The following is a 6,678-nucleotide window of genomic DNA, read 5'->3' on the forward strand; positions in this document are numbered from 1 at the left end:
CGGACAGTTTTAACAAAACTGTCCGATGAACGGGAACATGAAACTCTGAGTAACAGCTTCTTGTTATATTTCTGCTGCTTTTAATAAAGCATATTACTCTACCTCTGGTATTTGAGTACTCTTTTTCTACCTTGTTTCACATTTATGTGCTTACTCTGGTATATATATATATATATATATATATATATATATATATGTGTGTGTGTGTGTGTGTGTGTGTGTGTATATATACACACACATATCCAACAATGAGTTGAAAAAAACCTAATTTCAAAATATATTTTGTTTTAATATAATTTTACACCTGTCTTTTATATTTACATAAATAAAGGAACACACATATCACAGGTGTGGAAAGCTTCTTAACACTAAACACTTTTACTACCAGACATGTCAGGCTTTGATAAACACACAATTCAGGTGTTACTCAGCTGGCTGCAAATAGTAGCCAAAACTCTAAATAAAGGCTGATATACAGATGATGAGACAGTCTCAGATCAAAGGCCGTGCATCACAGATTTTTAATTACAACTGATATAGGATTACACAACAGCACTCAAGTTTATTATAATCCCTCTCACTCTCTCTCTCTATCTATCTATGCACGCACACACACGCACACACACACATACACATACACACACTGTTTCTATGAGTCCTGCAATCTAGGAAAAGTGATTGTGAAAGAAAATGAAAAGTAATTTCTGAAATGACTGTAAAATCCAAGCTTTATCTGCAGATATTATGCAAGGTCTGATAAAAAGAGCATCAGGACTGTTGTTATGGTAACAGAGTGAAGCCACGTGGCACAGGTTGACCTTGAACTCTGTCACGCATGCACACTAAGTTATAACATTCTCAATCACTTCTGTTGTTTATAACAAAGCTCAGAAATAAAGTGTGTAGAGTGTGGTTGTTTCAAAAAGACGGTCAGACTTCAGTTGCCGATTCAGAAGGAATTGTACTGAATCTTTCATGTTCTCTCAAGAAGTAAAAATCTGTGTTGAGGAAGATGAAAACTTTTTGAAAATAGTCATAACAGATGAAGAATCGTGGGTCTATGGGCTATGACCCAGAAACCAAGGCCCAGTCTTCACAGTGGAAGACCCTAACAAGATTTCAAGATGTCAAGGAAATTCAAGAGAAATTTATTTGCCAATATTCCTGACCTGTACAGATTGCAAGCTCTCATGAACAGTGAATTGCATGAAATATTTAAATTTATTACAGAATGTGACAATTATGAAGATAAGATAAATTGCTTAAAGTCTGTCTACATAAAACCAGTGAACAAGATTTTTGTGAGCCACTAACTCATAACTCAACCAAATCCCTGGATTAATTTTTTTTTAAACCAGGAGTTCCTGGTAGAGGAATGCAACTTCAAGTTAGTGTTGGCTGAGCTGTTTGCAAAAAATTCAACAACAGTTGCTTTTGTTTTATAAATAATATCAAGCAGTATAAGCCTCAGAATACTTGAAAGCTCAACATATCACAAGCAGAATATTAGATATTAGCTCATCAAGTAAGAAGCTATTTTAGCAGTTGCTTTGCAGAAGTGTTTTTTTAATTTTTTTTTATTTAAAACACTTCTTCAAAGTAACTGCTGAAATAACTTCTTACTTGAGTTAAATTATTGTTTAAATCTAAATTTACTTATTTATCTGCAGACAGTATAGGCATAATTGCAGAAAATGTCCAGCAAAAGATGCTATATGTAACAATTGTGTAAAAAAGGGATTTTCCTTGAGTAGACAAATCATGTAAAGGATTCACAAGGAATCATTGTAAAATGTTAACTGTCTCCAACATATTCTTTTCTACTCTAGGCACAAGGCCGGAAATTTTGGGGGAGGGGGCCAGTCGATAAGATCGCCCCCAGTATGCAAATGGTACTTAGTTTATCGACCCCGAAAGGATGAAAGGCAAAGTTGACCTCAGCAGAATTTGAACTCAGAATGTAAAGACAGACGAAATACCGCTAAGCATTTCGCCTGGCATGCTAACGTTTCTGCCAGCTCGCTGCCTTCTGCTTCTAATATATTAACTTCTTCAACTTTAAAACTAACCCTAAGCTTTTCAGATTTATTGGAACGTTCTTTGTCTTTTGCACTAGCTAATACTGTAATTAACTTATCAATCAATGTAAGCTTTAGTTGACTGTGGAAGTACTAATGACTTCATCAAAACTGATATTGTTATGCAGAATGATTTAGTCATTAAATCATTCAGAAGCTTCCTTGTGGTGATATCAATGCAGTTTGATACCAGAGTTACAAGAATATGTGATGTAAAATTCAATATGCTGAAAAGTCATACAAACAACAATGGGTGTTAATTATACACAAGTAAGATCTGCTTAGATATAATACTGGTGTAGAGTCTCATGTTTCAACATTCTTCATTGACATTTAAGTTTAATGGTCCTAAAGTCTCATTTGTATGGTCAAATTTTGTTTGCCTAAAAATTTTACCTTATTACAGCCTTCACTAATTTAACTCCATACACAAAAGTTATTGTGACACCCTCCTGAAGGCATTTTGTGGATGATTGCAAATTCATAACACAAGAAGTAAACTACCTAATCAAAGCTTTCTTTGATTAAACTGATTAACTCATTGTGGAGAGTACTAGTTACAAGTTAGAGAAATGATGCCTGATCATTGAATTGTTTACAACAATCAACATAGTCTTCCTGATGAAATTCTTGACAAATTAATACATACTTTATTGCAGAATTTATTTTTTTAGTAAGATTCTATTATTATCTACCAATGGCATTTAAAGAGAATTCTTATACTGTTTTTTAAACCTTGGGTCAACTGTATCTGTATACAGGACTTCCACTTAGCCTTATGAAAGCAATGGCATAGTGATATATAACATCAAGGACAACTGGAAGTTCTTATGGGATAACTTAATGAGAGCCACTGTCCAAATTTGTGGTTGGTGCAAAGTCCCCTAAAATGACATGGTGGTAGAACAGTGTAGTAGACAGGGCCATTAGAGCAAAGAAACATTCATGGAATGATTGGAAGAGTGGTGGTAGCAGAAAGCTCTATCAAATAGAAGGGAAACAAGGAGACAAGTATATTTAGCTAGAGGAGAAGCAGAAAAGAACCCAATGCAAGCCATGAACACATAAGAAGTGCAGCAGTGTCATATGAAGGTTAACAGAGAAAGCAGTCTTTTTGTGTGGCAGATGTTCAGGTGCAATAAACACTAAGAACGTACAGAAAATAGACTTCATCAAATGCCCCCTGGTATTTGAGGAAGTCTATTTAGAAGTAGAAGACAGGCTCTGGTACATAGGCAACCAAGATAGTAGTGGAGGAGGATTCTCTGAGAGCATGGCTGCTAGAATAAGAACAGGTTGGGCAAAACTCAGAAAGCTGCTACCTTTGTTGGTAACAAAGGGCCTCTCCCTCAGAGTGAAAGGTAGACTGTATGATACCTGTGTACAAACAGCCATGCTAAAAGTTAGTAAAACATGGGCTGTAACTGTAGAGAACATGCGAAGGTTTGAAAGAAATGAAGTCAACATGCTCCAGTGGATGTGCAATGTACAATAGTGTAAGTATTTTAAAAGAGAAATTGGGTGTATGAAGTATCAGATGTAGTGTGCAAGAGAGAAGACTGTGCTGGTATGGTCATGTGATGCATATGGGTGAGGACAGCTGCATAAAGAAGTGCTAATCTCTAATTGTGGAGGAGACCTGTGGAAAGGATAGACCCAAGATGTGGGACAAAATAGTGAGAGATGATGTTCAGAAGATGTGCCTCACATCTAAGGTGGCGAGCTGGCAGAATTGTTAGCACGCCGGGCGAAATGCTTAACGGTATTTCGTCTGTCGTTATGTTCTGAGTTCAAATTCCGTCGAGGTCAACTTTGCCTTTCATCCTATCGGAGTCGATAAATTAAGTACCAGTTATGCACTGGGGTTGATGTAATCGACTTAATCCTTTTGTCTGTCCTTGTTTGTCCCCTCTATGTTTAGCCTCTTGTGGGCAATAAATAAATAAGAAGATGTGCCTCACAAAATGACTAAGACTTCTGGCAATTTGCTGTGCTTGAGAAGACACATAAAACTAAGTGAAATCAAGGGTGTCCACACATACAGGCACTGTTACTGCTTTTGAAAATATTAAAATCAATAAGAGAAAGCTCGCCTCTTTGCTACAGATAACTCAATCCTATTTACAGCCGGGACCATTGTATTAACCAATGCTCCAGCTGTTACATTATTACTGCTTTAAAAAAGCATACTTTCCAGAGGGGAATTGCTGAGAACAAAAAAAAAAACTCCTGCAATTTTTTAGTGTTTACGCAAGTGGCAACACTAACTCCCAGCAAGACTTTGCCCTCCAATTTATATTTGATAAATCTCATAACTGTAAAAACAAAGAGTGAACTTTTTCCATATAGTTTTGATATTTTCTATAGATGTATGAAAGAAAATGTGCACACTGAAATCTTGAATTTGTTTTGCTCAATCAAATTACAGATTTCTTCAATGTATCAGGTGTGAAAAGATTGATGCATTACATAAAGGGGGAAAATCTCCACTTCCACTAAAAATTCTCATAAAATTTGTTATGCCCACCAAATATGCCCCAAATCAAAATTAAAATTTTACTATCAACACCAATGGAACATATCTCAATAGATTTTGTGGGACCTAAACATGCAGTGGTGGAGGCATATGGCTTAGTGGTTAAGGTGTTGGTCTCATGATTGTAGAATTGTGGTTTCAATTCCTGGGCCAGGTTCTTGGTTCTTAAGCAAAACACTGCATTTCATGTTGTTCCAGTTCACTCAGCTGGCAAAAATGAGTAATCCTGCAACGGACCAGCATCCCATCCATGTGGGGAATTTATATGCCACGGAAATCAGGAAACTGGTCCTTATGAGTTGGCATGACTTGAGAATGTAACCTAAACTAGCAACTTCACCATTTTGCTTTTCTGGTATTTTGCCAGTTTAAACGGATTCAAACATATAGGTACTGATACTTGTACTGCATAAGCATTTCTCATTATAAAATTTTATGTGCTGTTACATTTTGCAGCCATTTTCTTAAACTCAAGCTTCCTGGAACCACAAACAGATGATAAACCTTTTCACTGGGGTGACCAAGGTTCCACACATATCTGCAATGAAAAGTACTACCAGTTCTATATTTTCCTCACATGTGAGGGCACAGAAAGTGTACTATTGGTGGGAACAGGTATAACCCTTTGATCACCCAAGGAGCCACATCCTTTGGCGAAGTGTGGTCAGTGTCCAAGATGTGCAGTTGTGGTCAGTGTCCAAGATGTGCAGTTGTGGTCAGTGTCCAAGATATGCAGTCTTGGTCTCAGAATACTGCCGTATGTTTTCGGCACAAGAGCACATGAAAGTATAGCATTAAGTCCATAATTTTAACACAAAAGGTGGTCATACTTGATAGCGAGTTAACAGTTACATCATCATCGTTTAACGTCCGCTTTCCATGCTGGCATGGGTCGGACGGTTTGACTGGGGACTGGTGAGCTAGATGGCTGCACCAGGCTCCAATCTGATCTGGCAGAGTTTCTACAGCTGGATGCCCTTCCTAATGCCAACCACTCTGAGAGTATATATATATATATATATATATATATATATATATATATATATATATATATATATATACACACACACACACACATACATCACTGTATCAACCAGATTGTCAGATGGCATTATACACCACTGGTCACAATGCACTGCACCATATTGTTGTATCTTTCAAATGAAACCACCCTGCTGACTAGGTGGGCAGGCCAACATTCCCTCTGAACAGAATGCTAGTCTGTCACAGAGCTGCCATTTACATAGGAGTGGACAAAAACAATGTGAAATGAAGTGTTTTGGTCAAGAGCACATATACAGTAATGGTCTGAGAATTGAAACGATCTTGTGATCTTCAGTGCAATGCCCTAACCACAAGGCCATGTACCTTCACACACACACGTGTGCGCGCATGCATGATGTGTGTATTTCAAGTGCATGCTGAATTGACTTTTAATCCTTATGCATATGCCATCAATACAATTTGAAAGAAAAATATGGTGTTTCTTCTAAAACAACAATTGTATCAAGCATCTTTTTCTGACCACACGACACTGTCCATTATACTAAAAAGACAAAACCATCCTTGAGTTGAAATTATTTATATATGAGTGTGAGGGTACGTGTACATGTGTGTGTTCTGCATAATGTATTGAGCATTCTGTTGGCATGTTTTTTCATGTAACAACTCATATGTGAGTATGCGTATGCTTGTGTGTTTATATGGTAAACATAAATATATCTATGCATATTCAAGTGAGTTGTATGGATGTTCACACACATGCACACATATATAAACAAACTTTGGAAGTGCTGAATGTGTTGGTATTTTACAGACTGCATTCAAAATTTACTTTCTTTTCTTTTATATCTATATATATATATATATATTTGCCATGATAGATCATTGACCACTACACATGTTTTTTCTCTCCTTATTTCTTTCTGTGTTCCTTTCTGTGGAAAAGCGTAGCTCGAAACATTAAAGACATTCTCTATTCCCGAGCGTTATACTAATACATCCATTTGTTGTTTACACCACCTGTCTTCGTCTGTTGTTTTTTCATGAATTCTCATATATATA

General features: G+C 36.7%; 1 protein-coding gene across 3 annotated transcripts in view; it reads right to left on the reverse strand.

The window, feature by feature from the left end:
• LOC106871070 (methylcytosine dioxygenase tet3) overlaps positions 1 to 6,678 on the reverse strand; it is a 91,912-nt gene that overhangs the window by 77,950 nt on the left and 7,284 nt on the right. The window lies entirely within an intron of this gene.

Source organism: Octopus bimaculoides, chromosome 1 (genome assembly GCF_001194135.2).
Source record: "Octopus bimaculoides isolate UCB-OBI-ISO-001 chromosome 1, ASM119413v2, whole genome shotgun sequence".
Classification (NCBI taxonomy): domain Eukaryota; kingdom Metazoa; phylum Mollusca; class Cephalopoda; order Octopoda; family Octopodidae; genus Octopus; species Octopus bimaculoides.